This window comes from Manis javanica, chromosome 6, assembly GCF_040802235.1.
Source record: "Manis javanica isolate MJ-LG chromosome 6, MJ_LKY, whole genome shotgun sequence".
Lineage (NCBI taxonomy): Eukaryota > Metazoa > Chordata > Mammalia > Pholidota > Manidae > Manis > Manis javanica.
The window spans coordinates 110,496,287-110,506,411 of record NC_133161.1 but is presented as its reverse complement, the minus strand read 5'-3'; positions in this window follow the sequence as shown (position 1 = coordinate 110,506,411).

The window sequence follows — 10,125 nt, the reverse complement described above, 5'->3', positions numbered from 1 at the left end:
CAGCCCAGGTGGGGTCCCGCCACGCTCCAGCTTAAGAAACCTGCTCCCTTCGGCCACAGAAGGGGAGGCACGTACGGCCCCTTGCGATCTGAGTCCCCGTTCACCTTTCCAGCCTCACCATCCGGCCATGCCCGACACTGTTCCCAGCGAGTCCTAAGGACCGCTGTGCACGCCCACACCACTTCCCTGCCTTTGACCTTGCTGTCCTCGCTTGGTGGGCTCCTCTTCCCCAGCCCCATGTTAAACCTTAACTACATTATCGAATCTAGCTACCACAACTCTGTGAGAAAACTTCTATCCCATCCACCAGAGAAACAAACACTTAGGAAATTTAATTTGTCCAATGTCACAGGACTATTAGGTGATAGGCTGGGGATCAGACTCAAGTTCATTCTACTAAAGCCAGAGCTTTAAGTAATTATATTAATAGATATTTATTAAGATGAAATCAGTGAAAGCCGAATGTCAGTCATATTTAAAACCAAGAATAGATCAAATAGAAGATTATATGCCAGGGATAAATCCATGTCCTCCAAAAAGAAGGGAGGAAGAGGACAAACCAGAGGTGCTCTGAGAAATCAGATCCTGTACAGTAGCAGAGAAAAAAATAATGTCAGTAGGCAAGTCCACCACATGGACAGCTATAACCGTGCCACCACTGACAGCCTCGGAGCTCAGGGTTCCGGCCCAGTGACTCCAGCAAAGACGCTGGGGATCAGCGACTACATGCAGGATGCATCAGGGAGCCAAAGCTCGATCAGAATGTCAGATATTTTCTGGGAAAACATTATCTGTGACTCAGAATCAAAAGTCGAACTACATGGCACAGTTCAAAAGAAGACCACGTGACTGTGTTCATTCAATACATCAAAAAGTGGAGAAAAAGAAAAAAATTCTGTTGACATCATCAAGATGTCTCCAAATACAGGTGTGCTGACACTTCAAAAAAAAATCTGATATACCAAAATCAAAACCTAAAATAATTTAGTAAACAGCACTGATCCATATTGTAAAAGAACTCATCACTTTGCAAAAATAATTTATTTCCTCATTCTTTCAACAGATATTTAAAAGTGCTCATTATGTGCCATTGCCTATACTAGGCCTTATTTGTACTTTTAGAGGATGATTAAACAAGCTTTAGTCATCCTCTTCATTCATGGTACTTTGGCATCATTAGTCCATGAAAAGACCCTCTCTTATTTACTTATTAATTCATTAGCTCATTCATACATTCATTCATTCATTCACTTTTCTCCCCATCTTCCCTGATACTCTTTTGCTTGTCCTTCCTGACCTCCATCACTTATCTACCATTCCAATTAACAGCTATTTTCATCCTGTTGATGCTGATTTTTTTATTTGAAGATATTTGTACCTGTTCTTGCAAAATATGTATTGCTTTGCACACATGGATTTTTAATTCATGTAAGTGATAAGTGATATTGTATTATAGAGCTCACACTGTTCCTTATTTTTTAATTCAGCACCATGTTAGAAGATCCATCCATGTTGCTATGTGTGCATTGAATCTGTCACTTCTAATGGCTTGAAAATATTCCATGGAATGCAAACACTGTTTTACTTAACCAGATTGTCTCCAACTTCTCCCTCCACACACACACACAAAGCATCAATGAACACTCTAAGATGCTTTTTAGAGGCATATGAAAATTTCCATGGGGTTATATATGCAGAGGTAGAATTACTAGGCCAAAGAATATAAGTGTATTTAGGTTAGTTGAATACAATCAGATTATTCTCCAGGGCTCCCACCAGAGTTCACGGGGCATCACATATTTCCACTTCACCACCAGACTTCATCCCTCTTTTTAATTTTTGCCAATTGAATAGACATAGTGATAGTTCATTGTGATTTCATTTTATATTACTAATAATAATACGTTTGAACATCTCTTCATATGTTTGTTAACTTTCTGTATTTCCTCTTCTGTAAAATGGTTGCTCATTACTTTGCCAATTTCTCTAGTGGGAATGCTGTCACTTCTTGTTAATTAGCAGGAATTGTTTGTATATTTTATGTGTGTATGACTTTAGATATTGTCCATTTTATTTGATATAAATTTCTTCTCCTAATCTGGCATGTGTTAACTTTATTCATGGTATCCTTATTTTGAATAGAAATACTTAATTTATATACATAGGCCCATCTTTGAACTCTATTTTATTTTATTGGTTTCATTTTTCTTGTACGAATATTTTAGTTTTTGTGATTATTTATTACAGTACATGTTAAAATTTTAGAGTAAGCTTATCAAGCTCTTCTAAAAAAATGTAACTGGGATTTTTATTGGCTCTTCATTGAATTTATAGATTTCTTTAAGGAGGATTTCTATCATTGTAAGAGTAATGTGGCCCAGCTACAGGTGAGATACCTTTAATCTATGGAGCTCATATCCCATGTTATTTATCAGAGATTTAAAACTTTCTCCGTGGAAGTCTAGTGCATTCTTAGATAAGTTAACTGTTATTTGTTTTATAGTTTCTGTTAATAGAGTGACTGACATCTTACTTTGTATTATATTTTCTAATTTGTTATTGATGTTACAGAAAAGGTCTAATAATATTTGTGAGTTTAACTTATTTCCAACAACCTTGCTGAACTCTCTTAGTGGTTTTAAGAGTTTGTCTATTGATTATGATGGTCTTTCTAAGAAGATGATCATCTCTTCTGAAAATAATGGCAGCTTTATCTTTTCTCTTTCAATCCTTACATCTCTTATTTCCTTTCCTTAGAGTGTTGGCCATTAAAATAAGTAGCAATGGTGAAAGCAGTTATTCTTGTCTTGCCCTTATCTTGAAGATATGATTAAGATACATTTCTAACATTAAAAAATATTATGAAAGATAAAAGATTAAAAGGGCTTATGAACACTCAAACTACAGAGGTAAAGAAAACTAATACCTATACATATTATAATGAATTTTAAAAACACCACATGCAAAGAGGAAGCTAAAAGCTTATGGAAAAAGAGTACATTAACAGCTGAGAAATAAGAATCATTGGTAGCACACTTCTCAACAGCAAAGATAGATGCAAGCAGACAGTGAAAAAAATGTTTTAAAGTATTAAAGAACATTGAACCTATAATTTAAAACCTAGCTGAACATTGAACCTATAATTTAAAACCTAGCTGAACTATCATTTAAATATTGTAACATAACAAAAATATCCTCAGACATTACTAGGCCTCATATTAAACTGCTCTTTGAGGAAGCACTCAAATGAAAAGAAAGAGCAACTAGGATAATTGCAAGAAATATGGGAACAGAAGATGGTCAAATGCCTGGGTAAAGTTTATGATAGGAATTTTCTTTAAGCTGGAAAAGAAAAAAGCAAAAACATATCAAACAGAACAAAATATCAAGACTATCAACAGGGTTACACAAGTCCAGGGACACTATTCACATATTTCATTCAATTTGTGAGTACATGTAATGTGTGCCACTGAGGAAGACCAAAGGGAAATTAAAATGTACTCATATTTCTGTTTTACAAAAGAGAAAGTATAGTTTTTGATAAATTGAAGAAATGAACAGGGAAAAGTAAACATAAATATGAATCTGAAGTAAGGGGCAACTGCGACTTACATTCTTACTACAAGAACAGATATAGAATGTTAAATAGAAGATAACTGAATCTTTCTATGGAAAATAGGAAGTATTTAAAAAAATTTAAATAGAAAATAGAAATAAAGTAACAGCATAGCTAGTAATGGCACAGTAACTACAAAAATATAAAAAGATTCAACTAACCCCCAAATGAATAGTCTAACATCACAATTATCTAAACTGGAAAAAGAAGAACAAATGAGGCCTAAAGTCAGCAGAAGGAGGGACATAATAAAGATCAGAGAAGAAATAAACAAAATGGAGAAGAATAAAACAATAGCAAAAATCAACGAAACCAAGACCTGGTTCTTCGAGAAAATAAACAAAATAGATAAGCCTCTAGCCCAAATTATTAAGAGAAAAAGAGAATCAACACAAATCAACATAATCAGAAATGAGAATGGAAAAATCACGACAGACTCCACAGAAATACAAAGAATTATTAAAGACTACTATGAAAACCTATATGCCAACAAGCTGGAAAACCTAGAAGAAATGGACAACTTCCTAGAAAAATACAACCTCCCAAGACTGACCAAGGAAGAAACACAAAAGTTAAACAAACCAATTACGAGCAAAGAAATTGAAACGGTAATCAAAAACTACCCAAGAACAAAACCCAGGGGCCGGACGGATTTACTCGGAATTTTATCAGACACACAGAGAAGACATAACACCCATTCTCCTTAAAGTGTTCCAAAAAATAGAAGAAGAGGGAATACTCCCAAACTCATTCTATGAAGCCAACATCACCCTAACACCAAAACCAGGCAAAGACCCCACCAAAAAAGAAAATTACAGACCAATATCCCTGATGAATGTAGATGCAAAAATACTCAATAAAATATTAGCAAACAGAATTCAACAGTATATCAAAAGGATCATACACCATGACTAAGTGGGATTCATCCCAGGGATGCAAGGATGGTACAACATTTGAAAATCCATCAACATCATCCACCACATCAACAAAAAGAAAGACAAAAACCACATGATCATCTCCATAGATGCTGAAAAAGCATTTGACAAAATTCAACATCCATTCATGATAAAAACTCTCAGCAAAATGGGAATAGAGGGCAAGTACCTCAACATAATAAAGGCCATATATGATAAACCCACAGCCAGCATTATACTGAACAGCGAGAAGCTGAAAGCATTTCCTCTGAGATCAGGAACCAGACAGGGATGCCCACTCTCCCCACTGTTATTTAACATAGTACTGGAGGTCCTAGCCATGGCAATCAGACAAAACAAAGAAATACAAGGAATCCAGATTGGTAAAGAAGAAGTTAAACTGTCACTATTTGCAGATGATATGATACTGTACATAAAAAAACCTAAAGACTCCACTCCAAAACTACTAGAACTGATATCAGAATACAGCAAAGTTGCAGGATACAAAATTAACACACAGAAATCTGTAGCTTTCCTATACACTAACAATGAATCAATAGAAAGAGAAATCAGGAAAACAATTCCATTCACCATTGCATCAAAAAGAATAAAATACCTAGGAATAAACCTAACCAAAGAAGTGAAAGACTTATACTCTGAAAACTACAAGTCACTCTTAAGAGAAATTAAAAGGGACACTAATAAATGGAAACTCATCCCATGCTCATGGCTAGGAAGAATTAATATCGTCAAAATGGCCATCCTGCCCAAAGCAATATACAGATTTGATGCAATCCCTCTCAAATTACCAGCAACATTCTTCAATGAATTGGAACAAATAATTCAAAAATTCATATGGAAACACCAAAGACCCCGAATAGCCAAAGCAATCCTGAAAAAGAAGAATAAAGTAGGGGGGATCTCACTCCCCAACTTCAAGCTCTACTACAAAGCCATAGTAATCAAGACAATCTGGTACTGGCACAAGAACAGAGCCACAGACAGGGGAACAGATTAGAGACTCCAGAAATTAACCCAAACATATACGGTCAATTAATATTTGATAAAGGAGCCATGGACATACAACGGCAAAATGACAGTCTCTTCAACAGATGGTGCTGGCAAAACTGGACAGCTACATGTAGGAGAATGAAACTGGACCATTGTCTAACCCCATATACAAAGGTAAACTCAAAATGGATCAAAGACCTGAATGTAAGTCATGAAACCATTAAACTCTTGGAAAAAAACATAGGCAAAAACCTCTTAGACATAAACATGAGTGACCTCTTCTTGAACATATCTCCCCGGGCAAGGAAAACAACAGCAAAAATGAGCAAGTGGGACTACATTAAGCTGAAAAGCTTCTGTACAGCGAAGGACACCATCAATAGAACAAAAAGGAACCCTACAGTATGGGAGAATATATTTGAAAATGACAGATCCGATAAAGGCTTGACGTCCAGAATATATAAAGAGCTCACACGCCTCAACAAACAAAAAACAAATAACCCAATTAAAAAATGGGCAGAGGAACTGAACAGACAGTTCTCTAAAAAAGAAATGCAGATGGCCAACAGACACATGAAAAGATGCTCCACATCGCCAATTATCAGAGAAATGCAAATTAAAACTACAATGAGGTATCACCTCACACCAGTAAGGATAGCTGCCATCCAAAAGACAAACAACAACAAATGTTGGCGAGGCTGTGGAGAAAGGGGAACCCTCCTACACTGCTGGTGGGAATGTAAATTAGTTCAACCATTGTGGAAAGCAGTATGGAGGTTCATCAAAATGCTCAAAACAGACCTACCATTTGACCCAGGAATTCCACTCCTAGGAATTTACCCTAAGAACGCAGCAATCAAGTTTGAGAAAGACAGATGCACCCCTATGTTTATCGCAGCACTATTTACAATAGCCAAGAATTGGAAGCAACCTAAATGTCCATCGGTAGATGAATGGATAAAGAAGATGTGGTATACACAATGGAATACTACTCAGCCATAAGAAGTGGAAAAATCCAACCATTTGCAGCAACATGGATGGAGCTGGAGAGTATTATGCTCAGTGAAATAAGCCAAGTGGAGAAAGAGAAATACCAAATGATTTCACTCATCTGAGGAGTATAAGAACAAAGGAAAAACTGAAGGAACAAAATGGCAGCAGAATTACAGAACCCAAAAATGGACTAACAGGTACCAAAGGGAAAGGAACTGGGGAGGATGGGTGGGCAGGGAGGGATAAGGGGGGGGAAGAAGAAGGGGGGTATTAAGATTAGCATGCATGGGGGGGAGGGAGAAGGGGGAGGGTGGGCTGCATAACACAGAGAGGACAAGTAGTGACTCTACAACATTTTGCTAAGCTGATGGACAGTAACCATAATGTGGTTGTTAGGGGGGACCTGATATAGGGGAGAGCATAGTAAACATAGTATTCTTCATGTAAGTGTAGATTAAAAATTAAAAAAAAAAAAAAAAGAAGAAAGAAAGAAAGAAAGAAAAGGGGGATTACTCCTTGAAAGGATAAAACTATTGGTAAATCAAAGATCAATGCATGCTTTAAATATCCTTAATGTTGATCACTTAAAGGGTGTCAGATGATCAGGTATGGAGGTACTCTTTTCTGATAATATTCCTTTCTCTTAATTAAAAAAAAAAAAAAAAAAGCAGTTACTGTGTGCTGACCTCCAATGAGTTCTGCACAGTGGTACAGAGGGCATGTCAAAGTGTGGGCAAAGGGTCTGTTTCTTTCTATGCAGAAGATCAAGGCCTAGCTTGGATACCCAGAAAATGAACTAAGATACGATATGAGGAGGAGCTTCCGGCATCAGAACTCTCTGGAGGACTTGTGCCGGGGGATGATCATCAAAAAGCCTCCACAGGGATCCGGACGATGCTGCGTTTGTGGCTGCATCCAGCCCACCGTCCCCTGTACTTGCCATTGGAATGAGGAGGGAGATGTCTAGGCTGGCATGTGCATACAGTGAGACAACGAATTTGACCAGATCTGTACTGTTGGGACTCAACCAGGAGTTGGGAGGGGTGCAAGTTGTAGCACTCCAAAATCTTATGACTATAGACTATCTACGGTTAAAAGAACATATGGGATGTGAACAGATCCCAGAAATGGGCTGCTTTAATTTGTCTGATTTCTCTCAGACTGTTCAAGTACAGTTGGACAATATCCATCATATCATAGACAAATTTTCACAAATGCCTAGGGTGCCTAAATGGTTTTCTTGGCTTCACTGGAGATGGATGGTAATTATAGATTTGCTTTGTTTATGTCACCGTATTCCTATTATGTTAATATGTGTGTGCAAATTAGTTAGCAGTTTAAAACCTATACATACTTAAGGTACTCTACAAGAAGATATGTCAAAGAAATAATCAATCCTCCCATGTTTTCTTCCATATGCTACCTCTATAGCTTTTCTTCTTCCTTCCTATTTACAACCCTTAAATAAAATTCGTGCCTCACATCAAATTTACCGAGTATCATAATTCCTCCAGGTGGTAAAGATACCTCGAGACAAGTGCTGGGCATAGAAGCCACAGGGCATAAATCTGCAAAGAAGTAAAAAGCTAACCTTTGCAAACAATATGGCTTCTCTCTCACTTACCAACTTTACATTTCCCTGTATGGCCCCGGAAGATGACTGGTTAGCCAGAGACGGGTAAGATTCCTCAAGGGAGGAACAACCTAAGACAGGCACAGTCGCAGGGGGGCCATCAGGTGAGAATTTGGGGATCAACAGAGGTGAGGCTCAGAACCTCACCCCCCCTGCTTTGAGAGAAATCTTCTGCATCCATGGATGTTTTGCTGCCCTTGTCTAGCTTGGATTAATACTTAGTCCATAGGCACACACCTGATCATCTGATCATCTACATTTGCCCTCTTACAGCACTAAACTATGTTTTCTACCTTTATCTTGCATCTACCTACCACTTCAGCATTTTATTAAAAATAATAATAATAATAATAATAAAGGGAGAAATGTGGGATCAACATATAAATCAAGTACAAAAATCAAACGAATATTCATATTTGACCTGATTGTTTATAGGTCATAATGCATGATCAAAACCAAAAGTTTCTGTGATGAATGCCCTTGTACTGTTCACCATGTAAGAATTTATTCACTATGTAAGAATTTGTTCACCATGTAAGAACTTGTTCGTTGTGCTTCAGAAGATTGGAGACTGACGAGAATTAGGCTTGAGATGGATTAATGATTGTACATTGAGCATTGACTCCCCTATACTGAATTTTATTGTTGTTAACAACCATTCGATCAATAAATATGAGAGATGCCCTATCAAAAAAAAAAAGGGAATAACAAATGATTCTCATCCTATTGTCTCCATATGATATCAATAAATACGAATTGGATTAAAAAAATAATAATAATACTAGCCATGACACGTGTTAGAATGCCTGAAAAGATCCCAGTAATTCCATAATTCAAAATCCAGCCATTCAAACTAGTTCCATACAATGCAGTGGTTGGCTTATCTTTTAAGCCTTTAAATCTTTAGCTTCTTCCATCTCTCTTTATACCCCTCATAACTTTTTGTGGAAGAAAATAAGGCTTTCTGCCCTGTAAAGTTTTCTAGAGTCTGGACTTTGTTCATTGTATATCCTTGGTATAATTTAACATATTACCCTGTCTCCTTTATTTCCTATAAATGAGTAGTTGAACCTAGAGTCTTCATCAGATTTCGGTTTAACTTTTTCTTTTCCTTGTGAGACAATTTTGTACATCATGTGTGTCATTCTATTTGGTTGAAGTACCAGATTATGATGTGGTCATTGCTAATCATTGCCTACGTCCATTAATTAAATGTAGGCTGCAAAGTTGTTGATACTCTAATTCTATAATTTTCTTCACTTATTGGCTGGAATACAACCATGGAAAAAGACACTTCCTCTTATTAACTATTCAGTTATCCATAGGTAAAGTTAATAAAAGAAAGAAAGAAAAAAAAAAAAGATTCAATTAACCAATTAAAAAACACAGATTCCTGGACTGGATTTCAATTCTAAAAAAGATCCAGCAATATATCTCTTAGGAATATGTGTCTCTTAAAAACAGCAGCAACAACAACAACAAAAAAGGTAGTTTGCAAATAAAGGACTGATAGAATTCTTGATTTACAACTAGATGAGGTCTCTACAAGAACAGTGTAGGCTTATTCGTAAACATAGATTCAAAAATCCTAAATAAAATCTTTGTTTTCTGAATTCAGTGGTGTACTAAGAAATAATACATGATGATGATATAATAATAACATATAATAAAGTAGGATTTATCCCAGAAATACAAGAATAGTTTTCTTAGAAACATTATCAGCAAAATTCGCCACATTAATAGATTGTAGGAGAAAAATTATGAAATTACCTCAGAGTCTAAACACTTGATAAAGTCCAATGTCTATTTGTAATTTTAAGAAGTAACTCTTAGAAAATTAGAACTACAAGGAAATTTTCTTTGCTTGGTAAAGTTTATATACCAAAGTTTATATACCAAAAATCTACAGATAACGGAGAAATTGTAGATAAATTTCCTTTAAAAACAAGTCATCCTAT